This window comes from Somniosus microcephalus, chromosome 7 (assembly GCF_052327205.1).
Source record: "Somniosus microcephalus isolate GS21.2 chromosome 7, FLI_Smic_1.0, whole genome shotgun sequence".
NCBI classification, from domain to species: domain Eukaryota; kingdom Metazoa; phylum Chordata; class Chondrichthyes; order Squaliformes; family Somniosidae; genus Somniosus; species Somniosus microcephalus.
In genome coordinates, this window is record NC_140993.1 from 238,094,887 (window position 1) to 238,118,107 (window position 23,221).

General features: G+C 46.5%; 1 protein-coding gene across 4 annotated transcripts in view; it reads right to left on the bottom strand.

Moving 5' to 3' along the window:
• LOC147115167 (neurocalcin-delta) overlaps nt 1-23,221 on the bottom strand; it is a 506,449-nt gene that overhangs the window by 37,777 nt on the left and 445,451 nt on the right. The gene's annotated exons all lie outside the window — the stretch shown is intronic.

A 23,221-nucleotide genomic window follows, 5' to 3' on the forward strand; every position in this document is an offset into this window, starting at 1 on the left:
GAGTGCAACCAGAAGAAAATGCATTATTATTGTCGTAGTAGAATCAAACACAAGTGAAGTAATGATGAATTCGATTGCAGTTTATGGCACCACATAATTCAATAGAAAAGTAAAAAAAAGATTGGTCACTTTTGTTTACAGAGATGCTTTAAAAGGCATTCATTATTAGCTACTTTGGCTATCCTGTTTGTGGACTAGGGCTGTAGAATTAATTATTACCAATAGTTATTATTAAAATGCGTAAGTTCTTTCAAAGGAGCAAGGTCATCAGAAGCATCCATGAAACTGCACTTCCTGTTAAACTATTACAATGCATAGTACAGTCCCCGCTTGTAGCGTAAAATTGCCTACATCTTGTAAACGGTGCTAACCATTTCCATAGGCATCAATTACAAAGGCATCGCATAAACCATATTAAGCATGCCAACTATTTCAGGCAGTTTAAGCAGCTGTTCGCACCTCTTTAAAGTGTTCGTTATTAAAGTCCTTTCATGCAGCGCCTGTCTTCAGCCTTTTCAATTAATGTTTGTACCTGTCCACTAGCTTTTAGTGATTTCTGTACTGAGACCCCTAAATCTCTCTGCTCCTCCACAGTTCCTAACTTCTCACCATTTAGAAAATACTCTGATCTATCTTTCTTAGGTCCACACTTTGCCACATTGAACTTCATCTGCCACAGTTTTTCCCACTGACTTAATCTATCAATGTCCCTTTGCAACTTTTTGCTATACAAATCTATGCTGGCTCTCTGTTTTCAGTTCATATTTGTCTAAGTGCTCAGTCACTCCGTCCCTAATAACAGATTCTAGTAACTTCCCCACAACTGACATTAGACCGATAGGCCTAGAATTTCCTAGATTATCGTTCCTACCCTTCTTAAATAATGGAGTGACATTGCCAGATTTCCAATCCAAGGGGACATTTCCTGAATGGAGTGTGTTTTGGAACATCATAACTTAACAAGTCAACAATTTCCTCACCTACTTCTATTAATACCCTGGGGAGAAAACCATCGGATCCTGGAGATTTTTCCATCTTTAATCGCATTAGTTTCGCCATTACCTTTTTTCCCCACTTATATTGAATCTAGTTAGTTCCTCTCCATGATTTATTTTTAGTTTTCCTTGTATCTTTGGTACTTTATCCTCATCCTCTACTGTGAAGACTGATACAAAGTAGCTATTTAGTAAATCTGCCATTTCTGGATTTTGAATTACAAGATTACCTGTGTCTGTCATTACCCTTAGCCACCCTTTTTCTCTCAATACATTGGTAAAAAACTTTAGTGTTGTCCTAGATATCCCTCGCAACCTTTTATTTGTATTCCCGTAGATGTGCAGATTGAACTCTTGCCAAAATTAATTAATGTAACATTAATTAGCTACTTTAAACCTACATCAGAATCCTAACAGCATTAGACCTACATCAGAATGCTGTTCATAGACTACAGCTCAGCATTCAACACTATCGTCCCCAACAAGCTGGCCACTAAACTCCACACTCTTGGCCTGAACACTTCCCTTTGCAACTGGACCCTGGACTTCCTAACTAACAGACCCCAGTCTGTCAAATTAGGTAACCACACCTCCCCCCCCCTGACCCTGAACACGGGGGCCCCACAAGGTTGTGTGCTGAGCCCCCTCCTCTACTCCCTCTTCACCCACGACTGTGTGGCTGTTCATGGTTCCAACACCATCATCAAGTTTGCAGATGATACCACAGTGGTAGGCCAGATCACCAACAACGATGAGTCAGCCTACAGGGAGGAGGTCCAGCACCTCGTGAAGTGGTGCGCCGATAACAACCTGGCCCTTAACATCAAGAAAACCAAGGAAATCATTGTGGACCTCAGGAAGTCTAAAGGCGGAAGACACGCCCCCATCCACATCCATGGGGCTGTGGTGGAAAGGGTAGACAGCTTTAAGTTCCTAGGAGTCCACATCACGGAAGACCTCTCCTGGTCCCTCAATACCTCCTCTTTGGTGAAGAAGGCCCAGCAGCGCCTATATTTCCTAAGGAGGCTGAAGGGATGTAACCTGTCACCCCAGATCCTCTCTAACTTTTACCGCTGCACAATAGAGAGCATCCTGACGAACTGTATCACAGTGTGGTATGGCAGCTGTAGCTCCTATGACCAGAAAGCCCTGCAGCGGGTAGTCAAAACTGCCCAACGCATTACCAGCACCCGGCTACCGACCATTGAGAACATCTACCAGAAACGCTGTTTACGGAGGTCACTGACCATCATCAAAGACCCTACTCACCCCAGCCGCAGTTTGTTCGCCCCCCTGCCATCTGGGAGACGTTACAGATGCATTCGCACCCGAACGACCAGATTTAGGAACAGCTTCTTTCCCAGGGCTGTCATCCTATTGAACTCTGCAAATAAACTCTAAAGCCTGCACATCTGCCAATGCACTTTATTATGTTTATGTTACAAGCCAAATGTATGTTAAATGTCTTAATCAAAATGTACACTCTCGGGAGCCGCAAGCTTACATTTCGTTGTACTGCACTTGTGCACTAACAATGACAATAAAGTTGATTATTATTAAAAAGCTTGGAATCAAATATTCTACTGAGTTCAATGTATCCTTTACTGTAACAGAAACCGCACCCGTGCTACAATGGCAAGTGTCAGAAGACGCTTGAGAAGTAACGTTTGAATGATTTGTGGTCATATTTTGCACAGACTATAATAGGTGTGTTGAAGAGGGTACAAGGTAACAGGTTGCCTGCCACCTCCAGGATTTCGGCCGTCAGGTCACACCACCCGCTACATAAAGTGGGCAATGTATTAATTCAAAGAATATGCCATATGTTGACTTACCCATTGAACATTTTCAGGCACCAATTCCACTCATCTGCCATTCGGTCCAACTGTATCATATTTACACAGTACAGCAAAATTCAAATCCCATGCATTTCAAGGCACAGAACCTAGACACTCTGTAACTGAACACTTATACATGGAATCAAAGATGACCAAATTAGGGAAGCTGTTACTATAATCTACCTCTCTATCTATCTATATATAAAGTTGGTTTGAGCTGCCATCTTGAGGTTTTCCCTCAGCAGAAAGTTTGAGTATAAGTAGCATATATAGCATAAGAAAATAAAAATGAAATAATTCTGAACAAAATGTTTATTCTTATTTAGAGTTGTCTGCACAATAAAGAAAGACTTGCATTTATACAGCGTCTTTCACGGCCTCAGGACGTCCCAGAGCTCTTTACAGCCAATGAAGTCTTTTCGAAGTAGAGTCACTGTTGTAATGTAGGAACGTGGCAGCCAATTAGGAACATAACACAGGAACATAGGAACAGGAGTAGGCCATTGAGCCCCTCGAGCCTGTTCCGCCATTCAATGAGATCATGGTTGATCTGCGACCTAACTCCATATACCCGCCTTTGCCCCATATCCCTTAATACCTTTGGTTAGCAAAAATATATCAATCTCAGATTTAAAATTAACAATTGATCTTGCATCAATTGCTGTTTGCAGGAGGGTTCCAAACTTCTACCACCCTTTGTGCATAGTGTTTCCTAATTTCACTCCTGAAAGGTCTGGCTCTAATTTTTAGACTATGCCCCTAGTCCTAGACTCCCCAAACAGTGGAAATGGCACACAGCAAGATCCCACAAACAGCAATGTGATAATGACCAGATAATCTGATTTAGTGTTGTTGATATTTTGTTCGCATTCACTTACGCCCGAATTTCCTCTATCTTTTATAGTCAAGAAAGCTGTCACATGCTTATGATGCTGCAGTTTGGGCGTAACTTGAGAGGCAATTCTACCCCTATGCTATGTTGCTAAGTGTTAGTTGCCAAATTTCTATAAAGTTATGTAGAAACATGATATTAACTGGAGGTGAGGCAGCTTGATGGTTTTTCTGACATTTGTTTCCCAATTAAGTCTATTATTCAAAGACTTGTTTCTATCTGGGGACAATTAGGTCCATGGAGATACTGTAATTGGACTGTTATTATATCACTCAACTCTGACTCATTGTGGGGCCTTTAAGGACTCCTTTGGCTGTCATAACACAAGATCATTTATTAACAGTTGTAACTCTCTGCACTTCTCTAATAAGTGATAGCCACTAGATGGAAAACCTGAATACAAAACCCTACTTCCTTGTGTAGTTCTAGGTGTATTTAAACTTCTTGCTGGAGTTTTATTTTTTCCTCCAATTTTGTCCCTTTGTTTCTTGAAGCTGTGACTCCTGCCGGATTAAAGCTCTACAGCTGCCTGTAGGTCTCCTAGACAGCAATGCCGTGATTTTGCAATTCTGAAAAAATTGGGGTTGCGAATGCCAGTTGCAAAAAAAAGGCTTGTTCTAAGAACCTAGTGTTCTTTCTTCTTCAACTGGTGCAGGCACCTTGGAATGGCACACAATGAAAGTATCATGTCTTTCTTCAGCATGCATGTTTCATGTTTCTGTGATCAGATATCACCTGAAAAGTGACTGAGTGCAAATCCTTAATGTTTAAGAAGACCATGAGTTTAACATGAAGAGCTCCAATGCCCTCATGGACTAAGCTTGAGGGAACCCCGTCATCTGGTGAACGTTGTGAGTCCTATCCAGTTGATGTCTCCTTTCCACAGGGAAAGTGATGTAGGCGTTATTCCTTGCAACCACAGTGGTTGTCACTTGCTTGATGCACGTGTGCACTGCAGACTGTCTAATGTCCCCTGAAATGCCCTACAGTTAACCATAGAGTGGCCAGCTCTGTGGCACTGCTGTGCTTTTGTTGATGCACCAGACTGATAGCTGGGATGGCAGGAATGACGTATGAGGAGCGATTGGGTCGATTGGGCTTATACTCGCTGGAGTTTAGAAGAATGAGAGGGGATCTCATTGAAACTTATAAAATTCTAACAGGACTAGACAGACTAGATGCAGGAAGGATGTTCCCGATGGTCGGGGAGTCCAGAACCAGGGATCACAGTCTAAGGATAAGGAGTAAGCCATTTAGGACAGAGATGAGGAGGAATTTCTTCACCCAGAGAGTGGTGAACCTGTGGAATTCTCTACCACAGAAGGCAGTGGAGGCCAATTCATTAAATATATTCAAGAAGGAGTTAGATATATTTCTTAAGGCTAAAGGGATCAAGGGATATGGGGAGAAGGCAGGGACAGGGTACTGAATTTGGATGATCAGCCATGATCTCATTGAATGGTAGAGCAGGCTCGAGGGGCCGAATGGCCTACTCCTGCTCCTATCTTCTATGTTTCTATGACAGGTGGCCAGAATGCCCCGGCCAAAGCAGAGTTCCAGCAGTCTGCGGGTGGGCCCTCTCGGCCCAGAACTCCTTGAGGTAGCTCAACACGGCCATCTCAAGTGCCTTCAGCAGAAGTTCAGCAGTCTTCTACCTCCCAAACTGTATCCATTGGAGAACCACCTTGTAAGAGCCAGAGAATAGATGAATGCGCACAGGGGTTTTGCACAAGAGTGATTGTTAGTACTCTATGTTCAATATTATCATTTCTCAAATGAGGAGCAGTAAACTATTATTTTTAGAATGCTGTTGGGCATCATATTCATACTGCAGTAAAAGCAATACCCAGGGATTCAGGTGGTGGGTGTAAGGAGTGGATGAATTAGGGAGGGGAGGTCAGTGTATTGGGGAGTGAAGGGATTCTTCATGAAAACTGCTCTAATAATTTTCTGCCCGACAGTTCTGGCAGGTAGCCTTCTCGCCCCCTTACTATTCTTCCTGCTCCAGATCTTCCTCCTGTGGTGGCTTCAAGCCTTCACCCCTTTGCAGTGTGAAATTGTGCAGCATGTAGACAATGACAAATTGTGACACTCACTCTGGCATATACTGCAACATGTCTCCTGAGCGGTCAAGACAATGGACTCTTTGCCTCAAGGCCTCTATAATCTGCAGTGACTGTTCCAGGTCTCTGTCTGGGTTTCACACAAGAGTCACGAGCCAGGTGTTAAGGGGATACCCGATGTCCCCAAGTAGCCAGTCTCTGACCTGATGGTCTGGGTGGAAGAGAGGGGGTAGACTGGCATGGTGTGAAGGTGTCATGATGACTGGCAAGAAATCAACAACTTGCATTTATATAGCATCCTTAATGTAGGAAAATGGCCCAAGGCATTTAATAGGAGCATAGTGAGAAAAAAGTTGACACCGAGCTAAAGAAAGAAATATTAGGATGGCTGACTAAATGCTTGGTCAAAGAGGTAGGTTTTAAGGAGCATCTTAAAAAAAGAAAGAGAGGTGGAGAGGTTTAGGGAGAGAATCCCAGAGCTTAGGGCCTAGATGGCTGAAGGCACAGCTGCCAATGGTCTGGCAAAGTGATGGGGGATGCACAAGTCCAGAGTTGGAGGAACGCAGAGTTCTTGGAGGGTTGTAGGATTGGAGAATGTTACAGAAATAGGGAAGAACATGGTCATGGAGGGATTTGAACACAAAAATGAGAATTTTTAAATCGAGGTATTGGTGGACGGGGAACCAATGTAGGTCAGCGAGCACAGCGGTGATGGTGTGAGTTAGGATATGGGCAGCAGGATTTTGGCTAAATTCAAGTTAATGGAGGGTGGAAGATGAGTGGCTGGCCAGGAGAGCACTGAAATAGTGGCGCCTGGATAATGGTTTCAGCAGCAGATACTGTATATATATATATATATATATTTTTTTTTTTATTCATTCCTGGGATGTGGGCATCGCTGGCAAGGCCAGCATTTATTGCCCATCTCTAATTGCCCTTGAGGTGGTGGTGGTGAGCCTCTTTCTTGAACCGCTGCAGTTCGCATGGTGAAGGGACTCCCAATAGTGCTGTTAGGGAAGGAGTTCGACCCAGCGCTGATGAAGGAACACCGATATATTTCCAAGTCAGGATGGTGTATTACTTGGAAGGGAACTTGGAGGTGGTGGTGTTCCCATGCGCCTGGTGCCCTTGTCCTTCTAGATGGTAGCGGTTGCGGGTTTGTGAGGTGCTGTCGAAGAAGCCTTGGTGAGTTGCTGCAGTGCATCTTGTAGATGGTACACACTGCAGCCACGGTGCGCCGGTGGTGAAGGGAGTGAATGTTTAGGGTGTTGGATGGGGTGCCAATCAAGCGGGCTGCTTTGTCCTGGATGGTGTAGAGCTTCTTGAATGTTGTTGGAGCTGCACTCATCCAGGCAAGTGGAGAGTATTCCATCACACTCCTGACTTGTGCCTTGTAGATAGTGGAAAGGCTTTGGGGAGTCAGCAGGTGAGACACTCGCCACAGAATACCCAGCCTCTGACCTGCTTTTGTAGCCACAGTATTTATGTGGCTGGTCCAGTGAAGTTTCATGTTGATGGTGGGTGATTCGGCGATGGTAATGACATTGAATGTCATGGGGCGATGGTTAGACTCTCGCTTGTTGGAGATAGTCATTGCCTGATGAGCTGAGACGGGGTGGAGACAGGAGATATAATGAACATGGATGTAGTGGTCTTGGAGAGGATATTGGGTCAGAAGCTTAACTCACGTGTCAAATAGGACACCGAGGTTGCGAACAGTCTGGTAGAGCCCGAGACAGATGACGGTAGATTTGAAAGTGAGTGGGACCTGTTTACAATATCAGCTAGCATGGGGGCTAGGAAGGGAAGTTAGGTTCAGAGCTAGGGCAGTGTGGAACCTTGGGGGAAGCATGGCTTGGTGAGCAAAGGGAAGGGAGGGCTGCAGCTGAGGCAGCTGAATGGAGTGTCTTAATCTTAGTAACAAAGAAGTCAATAAACTTCTTGCACTTGTTGGAGGTGAGGGTGGAAGAGATAAGGGAGAGGGGTTTAAGGAGATGGTTGGAAGTGAAGAAAAGAATCTTTACATTCTAAGATGATCCAGGAGCAGTTAACAGTTTTGACAGAGAGCAGGGCCTGATAGTGCTTGATGTGGTCCAGCCAGATCTGGCGATGAATGGCTAAATCAGTTGTGCACATTCAAGTCAACTTCCCTTGGACCTAAGGGAGTGAAAATGGGGGCTGTACCAAGAGGAATGGCCAGGGTGGGAGAGAGTAAGAGCTTTACTGGGGGCAAAGGCATCAAAGCTGGAGGTGAGGGTGTGATTGGGCAGATCAGTAGAATGGAGGGCCAAAGGCTAGACAGCTGGGAATTTGAAAAAACCATTGAAAATGACTTATTTTTCAGGGCGGATGCAGAAGAAGGTGGGCTTAGAAGGGAGATGTGAGTGTTGAGGGACAAAAGGAAGTGATCAGAGATGGTCTTGTCTGTAATTGAGTCGATGGGAATAGAGAGGCCACGTGAGATGGCAAATTCTAGGGTATGGCCGTGAATGTGGGTAGGAAAGTTTATATGGAGGGATAGGTTAAGGGAGGACAGGAAGGCAGTGAACTCAGAGGAGAGAGGGCAAGGTGAGTTGAGACGGAGATTGAAATCACCAAAGATGAGAAGTCGCTCAGGGTAGAGGCTAAGGGAGGAAAAAGAGTGAGGATATTTTGGAGAGAAACTTGGGATGAGGCTTGGGTGGGCAGTAGAGAATGAGGATTTTAAAGGAGAGGCGAGAGAGGTGGAACAAGGTGAGGTGCTCAAAGGAGGAGAAGGTACCAGAGGAGTAGGGGGGACTGTCCAAAGTGATATTTGGTATTAAGGGCCACACCACCACCGCCGTGGTTTGGGTGGTGCAGGTGTTGGAAGGTATAGCCAAGTGGGAAGGCTTCAATAATGGGAAAGGCGTCATCACTCGTAAGCCAAGTTTCCGTCGAGGCTATGATGTCAATGCAACCATCCATAATAAGGTAACGGATGGCAATGGCCTTATTCGCAAGTGAATGGACACTCTGGAGGGAGATCGGAGAGGGGCGGTGATTGTTAATCCGCTGGCAGAGTCCATGGGGTCAGCGGTGGGATGGGTGAGTGGGACAGGAAGGAGGTTGGCAAGGTTAGACCCCAGCAGGCGCACTGGGTGGGAAGGTCAGCAAGAGAAGAGGATGGGGAAGTTGAGGTTGCTGCTTGTAAGGAAAAAGCGACGAGTGCCACAATGGGCTCTTCAGAGAATGACAAGTGGCACAGAGGGAATCTGTGGGCTTATCCAGGAGTAAGCCTGGGATGGTGGCAGGAGAGTAGGAAGCTAGAGGAATAATGAAGGATTGGGGGAGGGATTTGGCGGGAAAAGTACCCGAGATGGGAGAAATAAAAGGAGGCATGACAGGAGGGGGAGGGGAGAGACAGGAGAGAAGAGCCCTAATTCACCAGAATGATACCAGGGCTAAAAGAGTTACATTATGAGGACAGGTTGCATCGTCTAGGCTTGTATTCCCTTGAGTACAGAAGATTAAGGGGTGATATAATTGAGGCGTTTAAGATGATTGAAGGATTTGACAGGGTAGAGAGAGAAAAAATATTTCCTCTGTTGGGGTTATAAACATTAAAATTAGAGCTAGGCTGTTCAGGGGTGATGTCAGAAAACACTTTACACAAAGGGTAGTGGAAATCTGGAACTCTCTCCCCAAAAAGCTATTGAGGCTGAGGGTCAATTGAAAATTTAAAAACTGAGATTGATAGATTTTTTCTCGGCAAGGGTATTAAGGGTTACGGAACCAAGGCAGGTGGATGGAGTTAAGACACAGATCAGCCATGATCTAACTGAATGGCGAAACAGGCTCGAGGGTCTGAATGGTCTACTCCTGTTCCTAAAGAGAAAAGAAAAAGGGAGAAAGAAGTAATGGGCTCAGGTCCGGTGCAGCAGCCAAAATGCGCACACAAATGGACACAGGGAAAACCAGGGTTACCTAGATATGGCAAAGATTAGGATAGACATATTCCAGTTGTAAATTGAGAATAGGGAGGAAACAATATATTGTCGAAAGTTAAGCAGTCCCGTGGTGAAAGGAGTTGACTTGTAGATAGGGTGAAGTCAGCTTGGAGCATCAATGAACTAATGTCCAGGTTCAGAGATAGGTGTGGAGGGTGAGTGAGTCCAGGAGCTGTTTGAGGGGCAGAGTACAAGTGGATGCACTGCTGGAGGTTTTCCCGTGGAAAATGGAGAGCAGAGGAGGCTTGACGAATCGACCATGAGCCAGTGCCAAGGCTTCAGCAGAGGCGAGTAGTGGCATTGGTGATAAGCAAGGCACACGAGTGGATATAGCATACCAGCGGAGGGATGAATGGAGTCGGTGACAATGGGCAGCAGGCGGAAAGCAGATGATTAAAGGTCATTCAGCAGCAGTGGAGCAGAATCCAGAGCAGGATACGAACCGACAGGGTCAGAGCTAGCTCAGAGTAGAGTGGAAAATTCCCAGCAGAGGAGCAGAAAAAGGAGAACGTAGGAGCAGGTCAGAAACTAGAATCCAGATGGGCCAACTGTCTCTGTAGAAAACAGCAGTGAAGCTGGAGGTCACTATAATGTCCAGAAACAGCGGAGAAATGGACTTCGATCCAAGAGAAAGTGGATTTCTGTCTAGCACCAACGCAGCAGCAAAATAAAGCTGAGAAACCAGCTGTGCACTGGAGTACAGGCAGAAGCTCAGCAGGTAACAGCAGCAGTTGGGGAGTGGGCTGTAGACTGGAAAAAGTTACAGTAAAACTTGAAGCGACTCAGTAGCAGAGCAGAGTCACTGTAAATTCCTGAGATCTTCAAATTAACAGTTTATATTAAATGGTGCGTCTGATTTGGAAACCTATTATAGGATACATGCAAGAGTAAGTAGTTTACTTTTAAGCACTTACCCCAAAAACGAATGTTCCACGTTATGGAGTTGGCAACCCCCCTGTTGCATTTTCTTTTAGATGTTGCACGGTTGTCACTTGATGTGCCAAGCTAACCATAGATTAATAGCTACATTACTACATACAGAAGGGTAGATTCCTGACAAAGAGCTACTGAGAGAACTGATACTCTTGGCAGTGCTCTCAAATGACAGTTTGTAATGTAATGTCATCTCATCTCATCTCGAGGATCAGGTGACAAGTTGTCTTCTGCCAGCAAATTATGGCATGGTAGTTACTGGCCAGCATATTACGTTCGTTACTGCATAATGAAGAGCAAGTTGAAGGAAATAATAATTGTGAGGTAATAATCACAAGTCTATCAAGTGAAGCCCACAGTTGGTTAACGGGAGCTAATGCTGTCAGTATATACATTAAAAGGTGAACTATAGGTTCGGAATATGTCGTAAACAACCGTTGCATTTATATTTTGAGCAGTGCTCCGACTCTGCTGGTCGTGCTGTAATATAAACAAGGAGGTACTATTGCCTTTCACAGCAGAAGTTGATTTCTTGCTGAAATGTCAGAGGCAAAGCAACATTGAGAGCAGACAAAAACGGGCACTGGAGGCCACGGACGTGCTGGATTCTCACTTTTTGCATTACTGGCCTGGCCAGACATTGGACACACTGCGTCAGAAAATTCAAGTCACAATAAAACAACTCTGCACGAGTAGTCGATTCAGTGTTGGAATCAATGCTCTGAAGGTTCAAATTCCAGGACATCAGCAGTCTCACGTATTCCAGGGGGAATAGTGCTGCAGTGTAAATGCTGCAAATGACAATAAAGCCGATTTATATAAGTCATCTATTACTGACTGTTTTGAGACTCTTTTTTGGGTTGACATTTCACTGTGTGAAATTAGTAACACATTTGCATGCAATTTCTCTGACTGATATTTTAACCGACATGGTAACTCATTTACTTCAAATCTGCTAATGCCTTTATTAAAATAAAGCACAGCCGAATTTCATGCGAATATGTTGATGAGTATAATTTTAATCTTTTTTTAAACAATACTTGTTTTAATAACAGGACTGATTTATAAATGGAATGTTGTCAGCAAGTGGCATATGATTGTTGGGAGGATTGACAAATGCACAAATGATTTTCAATTGATCCTAAAGCTACACATCACAGGCAGTACTTAAATACTAAGGGCTGAATTTTGCCGGCGCTCAGAGGGCGGGTTTGGAGGCGGGTCCGCTGTCAAAATAGCAAAGACTGACAGCTGGTAGGAAACCCGCTGTCAACCCGCCTCCACGCAAATCTCCTAGGTGTCGGGTCTGTCTCCGCAGAACTGACCCAACACCAAGCTTGTTAACAGCCAATATAATGCTATTTTGAGCCTACCGTGTAATTATACATGCTCCCCACGGGTTACCTGCTGCTCGGGGAACACACCAGCTCACCCTGGTGTGAGTCGAGTCTGCTTTGATTTATCAGATAACCTGACAGCTGCAGAAGTGGTATAAAGGATGCCATGTTGCAGCTGTTCAGTTTCAGAGCTCAGAAACTGTTGGTTACTGCATTTGTAAGACATATTGAGATTTCTTTAGCTTGCAAGTGTTTAGAGCCAACTGTATATCCAGTGGCACCTCACTGAACAACCTCTCTCACCACTGACAGATCGCTTCCGTCATCTCAACTGCAGCTGCCATCTATTGCAGCAACATCGATGCCCTTGAAAAAAAAATCAGACCTTGGTCCTCTGAATCCTTCCACAATCAGCCCTAACACCAACATCACCAGGCACACCATCATCACCAATCTTCTCCGCCATCACAGACCACAGGGCATCAGCACCCAAACACATTGCTGCCCGGGAAGCCAGCGATGGCATTACCATGGCCAGATTTACTTCACCTGACACTGTACACGCTGGCTGCCACATGATGCGGCAGATTGACACCATCCCACACCAGCACCATAAAGCATCCTTATAATGTCCAAGCCATTCCTTTCACACTCATCACAATAGCTGGGTGGGGGAGTTAAGTCTCAACATTCACTGGAACTCACTAAGGCACTTTTCAAGGTGTGCACAGATCTGTCCAATAAGATGAAGGGCTGAAAATGTAGATTTCAATGTATGACAACACAAACAGAAACTTCACATGAACATTGGCTAAACCTCTCAAGTGCCTACCCTTGTGTGTTGTTAGTTGGTATGCTTGCCATAGGATGAGGGCGAGTGTGAGGGGTGGCTAGTGAGATGGGGAAGTGATAATGTAGATAGAGAGGGATGGGTGGCGGTGCAAGTTAAGTTGGTGTGAGTAAGGATGTGCAGGAGTAGGGTAGGGAAGGCAGAGTGATGGGGATGGGATGAGTGGCACAGCAGGGCGAGTTTGAGTGTGGCTTTGCACTAATGTTTCATGATCTACTGAGATCATTGAAAGGTTGGCACCACTGCAGCCAGGGACTCCTGATGACATCCCTGCTTGTGCCCTCCTGTGCAATGTGCAACCAGACTGCGTTGATTTCCTGGGGAGGTCTCTTCCGCCCATGGGAAGGGAAGAGAATCTCCCTGCGTGCTGTGACTCCCTCCATAAGCATATGGAGGGAATCATGCGTGAGCCTGGGTGCAGACGTGCACCTTTGTGCAGTGCTTGTCAGTGTTTGCAGCATCTCAATGCTGCAGAACACTGACAGCACACCTGTCAAAATCAATGTGGCCGTGGTCCCTTTAAGGAAACCGGCTGATGACCGGCCAGGAACCCCGAAGGGCGGGCTTAACAAGGCCAATCTACGGAAAATCATTTTCAGAGAGCGGTTGCAGACGGGAGCGGGACCGGAACCCACCAACCAGCTCTCCCACCGCCATCCCACCTCTGCAAGGAAAATCCAGCCCCAAGAGTTTTATTCAGTGTGATGACAAATTTTACATTATTCTATTTTGTACGTCTCATGTCACAAGAACACTGTTTTAAACATTCCCTTAAATAAAGCATTTACCAGAACGTTTAATTCAAGGCGTGCCACATGAGTACACAGTGGGGCATGAGGAGATTGAATGGCAGTTTAGAAAGCTGGCAAAGCAACATGCAGCTGGAGTCACCCGAAAGCCGTGAAACAAGTTGAATATGGTATTTCTCGTCTCTCCCTGCACTACATATTTAGCTCCATTTGCCCCTTGCTGACATTTGTAATATTTATATGCTGCAATCTGCTTCATTTTATACTACACACCAGCACTTCACACTGAAATATTAAGATTCAGTAAGTGCCAGTCATAACTGTTTGTGCAGATGGCCAGGCTCAGGCTGCACCCAAACTCGGGTTCCATTTTCCATCCAGTTTCATTTTTTTTTTTTTTTTTTTAAAGTTATTTTTATCTCGCATTGTGCCTGGTTTGCTTTTAAAAACTCCCCACAATATTCTCCTTTTTTTCTGCCTTCATCTCCTGGCATCTTGCTGGGATACAACTCCACCGATGCCAGCAGGAGTGGACTGAGCAGCAATGGGGAGTTAAATATTAATACATCATGGGTATTTCCACCAGTAGAATATAGGCATAAACATGTTGCGGATCAGGGCCGATAATATCTGCGCCATTCTACATTGGTGAATTTTGAGGTAGATCACACTTCTAATTATGGACATACCGGGTACATCAGCACCTTTGATCATTTAAAAATGAGAACGCAGGACCCCTCAACTGACAAATCCAAATTTATAACAATTGCAGATGTATAATTATAACTATTATGAAATTTGCTTTTTTTGTCTTTGATACATTATTCAAATTAATTTTTGTTCTCGGGTAACTGATTTTTTGTTTCATAAATAGACCACAGCAGAACTACACACCAGCATCAAACAAACAATTGCACAAAAAACTGGCACTGAGAATCTAAACATGGATTCACCATATCCAGCAGGTTTCTGCAACCACCAATGTTAATAACAACATCTATATAGCACCTTTAACTTAGAAAAAATCCCAAGGTGCTTCACGGAGGCACAAGGAATAAAATGACCCTGAGCCAAAGGAGGAGATATCAGGAGGGTCAAGGTCATGGAGGGATTTAAACTGCAGGGTGATCATTTTAAATTTGAGACACTGGGGGACTAAGACCAATGTAAGTGTGATGGGCAAGTGGAACTTGGTGCGGGATAGCATACAGGTAGCAGAGTTTTGGATAAGCTGAAGTTTATGGAGGATGTGAGGCTGGCCAGGAAAGCATTGGAATAGTTAAGTCTGGAAGTAACAAAGGCATGGATGAGTGTTTTAGCAATAGATGGGCTGAGGTAAGGTGGGAAGTAGGCAATGTTACAGATGTGGAAATAAGTAGTCTTTCTGATGGAGATGATTTAGGGTCAGAAACTCAGCCTGGGGTTGAATAGGACAGCAAAATGGGCAACAGTTTGGTTCAGCCCGTGACAGTGGCCAGGCAGGGAGATGGAGTCGGTGGCATGCCATGGCTAAAGGAAATCGTAGCTCATCAAAGACTGGATGTTGAACAAGCAGTCTGACAGCTCAGAGATAACTGAGCAGTCGAGAAAGGCAGTGGAGGGGTAGAGGTGAATGTTATCAATGTACACTGAAGCTGACCCCATGGTTGTATCGCCAAGGGGAAGCATGTAAACATAGACATAGAAGATAGGAGCAGGAGTAGGCCATTCGGCCCCTCGAGCCTGCTCCGCCATTCAATGAGATCATGGCTGATCATCCAATCTCAGTACCCTGTCCCTGCCTTCTCCCCATATCCCTTGATCCCTTTAGCCTTAAGAAATATATCTAACTCCTTCTTGAATATATTTAATGAATTGGCCTCAACTGCCTTCTGTGGTAGAGAATTCCACAGGTTCACCACTCTCTGGGTGAAGAAATTCCTCCTCATCTCTGTCCTAAATGGCTTACCCCTTATCCTTAGACTGTGACCCCTGGTTCTGGACTCCCTGGCCATCGGGAACATCCTTCCTGCATCCAGTCTGTCTAGTCCTGTTAGAATTTTATAAGTTTCAATGAGATCCCCTCTCATTCTTCTAAACTCCAGCGAGTATAAGCCCAATCGACCCAATCTCTCCTCATACGTCATTCCTGCCATCCCAGGTATCAGTCTGGTGAATCTTCGCTGCACTCCTTCCATGGCAAGAACATCCTTCCTCAGATAAGGCGACCAAAACTGCACACAATACTCAAGGTGTGGTCTCACCAAGGCCCTGTACAACTGCAGCAAGACATCCTTGTTCCTGTACTCAAATCCTCTCACTACAAAGGCCAACATACCATTTGCCTTCTTAACCGCCTGCTGCACCTGCATGCTTACCTTCAGCGACTGGTGCACAAGGACACCCAGGTCTCGTTGCACTTCCCCTTCTCCCAATCTATTGCCGTTCAGATAATAATCTGCCTTCCTGTTTTTGCCACCAAAGTGGATAACCTCGCATTTATCCACATTATACTGCATCTGCCAAATCACCCAACCTGTCCAAATCATACTGGAGTTTCTTGGCATCCTCCTCACAGCACACACGCCCACCCAGCTTTGTGTCATCTGCAAACTTGGAGATATTACATCTAGTTCCCTCGTCTAGATCCAAAATTGAACCAAGCAAAGGCACACCCACTGAGCTAGAAAACAGAGGCAAGGTGCTGGAGGAGGAAAGTGTGGTCGACTATGACAAAGGTCGCAGAGTGGTCAAGGAGAATGAGGAGGGATAATGCACCATAGTTACAGTCAGAGAAAGTTGTCTGACTTTGGTTAGGATCATTTTAGTGCAGGGTGGAGATAAGTAAAGAGATGAGGCCAACGCAAAAGAAAATATAGGCAATAATAAACAGTAAATCTCTCATTCATGGAAGCAGCAGTAAAAGGATTGATCGTCTTGGATGATAAGTATGGTCACATATGTGACTTACTGACTAAGGCTAGCAGTATTCTTGCCTTGTGCGTGACTGACTAAACAGGACTGAAAGCATGGTTTGCCTTGTACATGACTGACCAAACCGGATTGGGAGCAAGGATTTCCTTGTCTGTGGCTGACACTTCAAGAGTGAGAACATGGTTGGCCTTATGTGTGACTGACAGAGCAAGACTGGATTGACTTTTGAGAACATAAAAGGCAGGCTGGATGAAAGCTCAATTCTGGCATTGTTTGACTGCGATACTGTATTTCTCTAGAACTAACAAAAACAACGGTTTAATACTTACAAAAGCAAAATACTGCGGATGCTGGAAATCAGAAATAAAAACAGAAAATGCTGGAAATACTCAGCAGGTCAGACAGCATCTGTGGAGAGAGAAACAGAATTAACGTTTCAGGTCGATGACCTTTCGTCAGAACTCTGACCTGAAACTCTGAACGTTAACTCTGTTTCTCTCCCCACAGATGCTGCCTGACCTGCTGAGCATTTCCAGCATTTTCTGTTTTTGTTTAAAACACTTGGCTGGGTAATCCGGATTTGGCTTCTCTTTTGACCCAAATTTGATAAGATCACATAATTAATATCATAAACTAGTTTATAGCATAAGGTTTAAAAGATCCACTTTTTAGTTCTACCTATTTGTTGCAACAGGATTTTGCACCACTACATACTGTAGGCAGGGACTCCTGTTCCCCTTAGAATTCTTGTCTGTAGTATGCAATGGCTGGAATCACCAAGTCTGTGCTGATTTTTGCCAACAAACACGGACACATGGTCTGGGCCCGCAAAACGTGACCGTCAGCGTGAAATCCCACAGTTAGCATGCATGATGTCATCTCGTTCAGCTAAATTTTCTTTTCTAAAATGTGGTTTCAGATGAAGGTCTCAATTACATGCTAGTTTTATTTAGAAATTTAAAGAAAAGCATGTGCCCACTGCATCTTTATGTTATCACTTGGCAATGAGTCACCAGCAAAAAGACAGAAAGCTGTATTTTACAGATTAATTGCACAATGAATTTGGGCCAATCCATGCCATGAATTGCCTGTACTATACCTTCTGATCATCTGCTTTACACAGTGCTCCACCACAAGAGGCACGTGCAGACAGATATGGTGCGTGCTTGTGCGCCATAAGAACAGGAGCAGGCCATTCAGCCCCTCGAGCCTGTTCCGCCATTCAATTAGATCATGGCTGATCTGTATCTTAACACCATTTACCCGCCCTTGTTCCATATCCCTTGATACCCTTACCTACCAATTTTTTTAAAGCATTTTTAATAAACATCTGTCAATATTTTACTGAGAATTCCTCAATGCTACTGTTCAACACTGAAGACACTTAATATAGAAAATATCACTCCACATAATTACAGGCTGATTATGTGGCTGCTGTACAGCAATGATGCTGTGACTGTTCCGGCAATCACTGCAGGAATGAACTGACTGTCCTCAGCCAATAATCCAAGGCCAAAGTATATTTGAATATTCTGGCACGCTAGGTGTATTGTGAGGTGCACAGGGGGCAAGGCCCAAAGTTTTGGGTATCCACCACCAGTGAAAGGTTGCTGCAGCCCACGAAGCCCCGGGGTGGGGCGTGGGAGGAGGAAGTGGGGTGGGTTAGACCAAAAGGTCAGGGGCTCCTGTTCCCCTTAGAATTCCTGCCTGTAGTATGCAGTGGCTGGAATCCCGAATACACCAAAATACAACCTCCCCCACTGCACAAGTAGTCTGTGTCAATTATGGTGTGGAGATGCCGGAGTTGGACTGGGGTGTACAAATGTAAGAAGTCACACAACACCAGGTTATAGTCCAACAGCTTTATTTGAAATCACAAGCTTTCGGAGCGCTGCTGAAGAAGGAGCAGCGCTCCGAAAGCTTGTGATTTCAAATAAAGCTGTTGGACTATAACCTGGTGTTGTGTGACTTCTTACATTTGTGTCAATTATGAGGGAGGGGCACATTTCCATCAAACAACAGAGCCAGGGCAGCTCTCTCTGCTCCAGGCACAAGCTTGGCTACATATTGGGCCAAATCAACTGCATTTTTTCCATTATTGTAAAACTGGGGCGAGTGGACTTATCCAGTGAATAACCGAGCTATATAGGCCAGGAAGGTCCCAGATTTGATACCAGTCTGTACTGAATCAGCTGATTTAAGCCAGGGGGTGCAGGAATGCGGGATTGCCTTCCGCACCCCCATGTTGGGGAGGGGAAAAATTGTTCAGGGCTCTCTCTACAGATCGCTATCCAGTGACCATTAGTGAAAGTGCACATTTGTAGACATTGTATGAGGAAAGGATCGGGTTCGATGGTGCTAAATACTTCAGTCGAATAGAGTGCGAACAATCACTGTTGAAGGTCCAAATGTGACAAATGACCAGTTAGGTCAGGTACAAAAGGGCGAGTAGTGGCTGTGGAAGTGTACCCAGCAAGGCAGGGAGGAGAAAAAGTTGACAAAGAAAACAATAAAAAACTAAAATCAGTATTCATTTTGTGCAGTCTTCACATGAACTATCAGTAGAGTGAAGCTGAAATGCTTCACAAAGCAGTGCCTACAATCTCTGACAAGCATATTACACTTCCTTCACAGTACGGTTAATGCTGTTTTCACTCTTACTCTTCTGTATTACTAAGAAAGCAGCAAATGCAGTCTTACCAACGCTATCATTCAAGGTGAGATCACGATTTCCCACTTCAGGATCACGATCGGACACCAGCATGGACTGTGCCGGTAATGTCTGACAATTCCAATTGCCATCTCTCATTGGAGAGCAAGAAAAAGCAAGGGAACGGTAAGTAAGTGCGGCTAATCCCAGCAGTCACGAAAGCCTTCTATTACAACTGTTATGATAGAAAACACTTACAAATCTTACAGCTGGGTGGGCATGCAAGAGAAATAATACAGAAAAAGGCAGACAGAGGGGTAAATTCTCAACTTGCCACCGGGCGTAAAACTGGTGTTGTCCATTATAGAAACCGCCCGATTTTCACTTCCGTGTGGTTTCTATAATGGGCGGCCAATCCATAAATCGGGTACGACTGTGACCTTTGGGCGCCCGACAGGCGGAGTACGCCGGCGGCGAAGAGCCCCCGCCTCATTTGAATTTGTCAGGTGTCCTGAAAGAGCTTGCCGCTCTTCGGCCTCAGGAATGTTGGCCGGCCAGGAAGGGGGGGGGGGGAGGAAGGAAGGGGAGGAGGAAGGAAGGAAGGGGGGGGAAGGAAGGGAGGGGGGGGGAGGAAGGAAGGGGGGGGAGGAAGGAAGGGAGGGGGGGGGTGTAAAGTCTGTGAGTTGTTTAGTTAATTAATACACAGACTACCAGAGTAACTTAAAACAGGACTTTACTATTCGAAGGTCAGGGCGAATCTGCCAAATAAATCCTGACACAGCACTTATATACCGGTGTGGTCACCGTCGGTATTACAGTATACAGAAGCCAACAAAGTAGTGCCACACCTAAAATAGTTCTCTTAAAGGTGAACGGTTACATACAATGATTTTCTTAAAGGTAGACAGATACATACACTACAATCCTCCCTTTTTAGCTTACAACATACTTAGTCCCTGATGCGCTATCAATTACTCATAAAAGACTGAGAGTTAGAAGAGTAACTAAAGGCTTTTATTAACAACAGAATGGAGGTCTGCCTCGCGTGGTCGACCGGTCCATGATACTAAGGGCTGGGGAGCAGTCACCTTTATACTAGGACCTGTGGGAGGAGTCAGCCGAGGCATGTCCAGGCATGTACACAGTGGAATACAAACAGGACAAACAGGAATACAAACAGTGGTTTACCACATTCACCCCTTGTTTAAAATTGAGTCCAGCGGGGTGAAGTGTATTAAAAGTTAGTGTATTGGAGTCTCTCCGGAGGTCTTGTCTGCCGCTGTGATCTGCGTGGCGACGGCAGGGGTAGTGAAGTTTCCGGCGTCGAGTCCAGCGTAGGCTGTGGCACAGGCGTGTCGTCCTCGTAGATGTCGAGCGGGTCGCGGGGCCCAGGCCTGCCGTCTGCTGGGGCTGGATATCGGATCGTGGGGGGGGGGGTGGTAGTGGGTAGTGGGTTACTGCGGCCCCCGAGGGTGCAAGGTCTCTTATGGAGACTGTGTCCTCCCGCCAGTCCGGGTATGCGATGTAAGCATACTGGGGGTTGGCGTGGAGGAGGTCGACCCTCTCGACCAGGGGGTCCGTTTTATGGGTCCTCACGTGTCTTCTCAGTAGGACCGGCCCTGGGGACGTCAGCCATGGCGGTAGCGATGTCCCCGATGTGGACTTCCTTGGGAAGACAAACATTTTCTCATGAGGGGTGGCGTTAGTGGCAGTGCAGAGCAGTGACCGAATAGAGTGGAGCGCATCCTGCCAGCGGGAGGTTGGAAGGCCCCTAGACTTTAAGGCTAGCAGGACGGCCTTCCAAACTGTCGCATTTTCTCTTTCCACCTGTCCGTTCCCCCGGGGGTTGTAACTGGTGGTCCTGCTTGTGGCAATACCCCTAGTTAGCAGGTACTGACGGAGTTCGTCGCTCATAAACGATGAGCCCCGGTCGCTATGGATATAGCTGGGGAAGCCGAACAGGGTGAAGAGGTTGTTCAGACATTTAATGACCGTGGCACTGGTCATGTCCGGGCAGGGGAAGGCGAACGGGAAACGGGAGTACTCATCAATAATATTGAGGAAGTACACATTGCGGTCGGAGGAGGGGAGAGGCCCTTTAAAATCGACGCTCAGGCGCTCGAAGGGGCGAGTGGCTTTTATCAGGTGGGCCCTGTCTGGTCTATAAAAGTGCGGTTTGCACTCAGCGCAGACTTGGCAGTTCCTGGTCATGGTCCTGACCTCCTCAATAGAGTAAGGCAGGTTGCGGGCCTTGATGAAGTGGAAGAACCTGGTGACCCCCGGGTGGCAGAGGTCATTGTGGAGGGCCCGCAGTCTATCGATCTGCGCGCTGGCGCAGGTGCCACGCGATAGCGCATCCGGGGGTTCATTTAGCTTCCCGGGCCGGTACAAGATCTCGTAGTTGTAGGTGGAAAGTTCGATTCTCCACCTCAAGATCTTGTCATTTTTGATTTTGCCCCTCTGCTTGTTGTTAAACATAAAAGCAACTGAACGCTGGTCAGTGAGCAGGGTAAATCGTTTTCCGGCCAGGTAGTGCCTCCAATGACGCACAGCCTCCACAATCGCCTGGGCCTCCTTCTCAACAGCGGAGTGTCTGGTCTCCGGGCCTTGGAGGGTTCGTGAAAAGAAGGCCACGGGTCTCCCCGCCTGATTGAGGGTAGCGGCCAGGGCAAAGTCAGACGCGTCGCTTTCCACCTGGAAGGGGATGGATTCGTCCACTGCGTGCATGGTGGCTTTGGCAATGTCCTCCTTGATACGGTGGAAGGCTAAGCGGGCCTCTGCCGTCAAGGGAAAAGAGGTGGACTTGATCAGCGGACGGGCCTTGTCCGCATAGTAGGGGACCCACTGGGCGTAATAGGAGAAAAACCCTAGGCACCTCTTCAGGGCCTTGAGGCAGTGGGGCAGTGGAAGTTCCATAAGGGGACGCATCCGGTCGGGGTCGGGGCCGATGACTCCGTGTTCCACAACACAGCCAAGGATGGCGAGGCGGTTTGTGCGGAATATGCACTTCTCCTTGTTATATGTCAGGTTTAGGAGTTGGGCGGTGCGGAGGAATTTTTCGAGGTTTGCGTCATGGTCCTGCAAGTCACGGCCGCAGATGGTCACATTGTCCAGATATGGGAAAGTGGCCTGCAACGCATTTTGATCTACCATCCGGTCCATCTCCCTTTGGAAGATGGAGACCCCGTTGGTGACGCCAAAGGGAACCCTAAGGAAGTGATAGAGGTGGCCGTTTGCCTCAAAGGCAGTGTACTGGCGGTCCTCAGGGCGGATGGGGAGCTGGTGGTACGCTGATTTCAGGTCAATGGTCGAGAAGACGCGGTACTGCGCGATCTGGTTGACCATATCAGCTATACGGGGGAGTGGGTAGGCGTCCAGCAGGGTGTAGCGATTTATTGTCTGGCTGTAGTCGATGACCAGGCGCTGCTTCTCGCTGGTCTTAACGACCACAACCTGGGCTCGCCAGGGGCTGGTGCTGCCCTCAATAATCCCTTCTTTCAGGAGCCGCTCCACTTCGGTTTTAATGAAAACCCTGTCCCCGGCACTGTATCGCCTGCTCTTTGTGGCGATGGGCTTACAGTCGGGGGTGAGGTTAGCAAACAGTTGGGGGGGGGTGACTCTGAGTGTGGAGAGGTTGCACCTGGTGCGCGGCGGGCAGTTTGGAAGCTGCTGGCTGCGGACTGTGAGTGGGGGTAGGGGTCCACCGTACGCCATCGTAACACTTTTAAGGTGGCACTGAAAATCTAACCCCAGCAGGACGGCAGCGCAGAGGTCAGGCAGGACCAGAAGTTTAAAATGATCGTACACGGTCCCGTCTACTACGAGTGTCACCACGCAGTAGCCGCCGATGTCCGCCGACTGGGACTCGGAGGCCATAGAAATCCGCTGTTGCGCAGGCAGGACTGGGAGAGAGCAACGCCGCACCGTGTCGGGGTGGATGAAGCTCTCCGTGCTCCCAGAGTCAAAAAGGCAGATTGTATCGTGACCATTTACCTTAATGTCCATTGTGGAACTGGCCAGTTGGTGCGGTCTC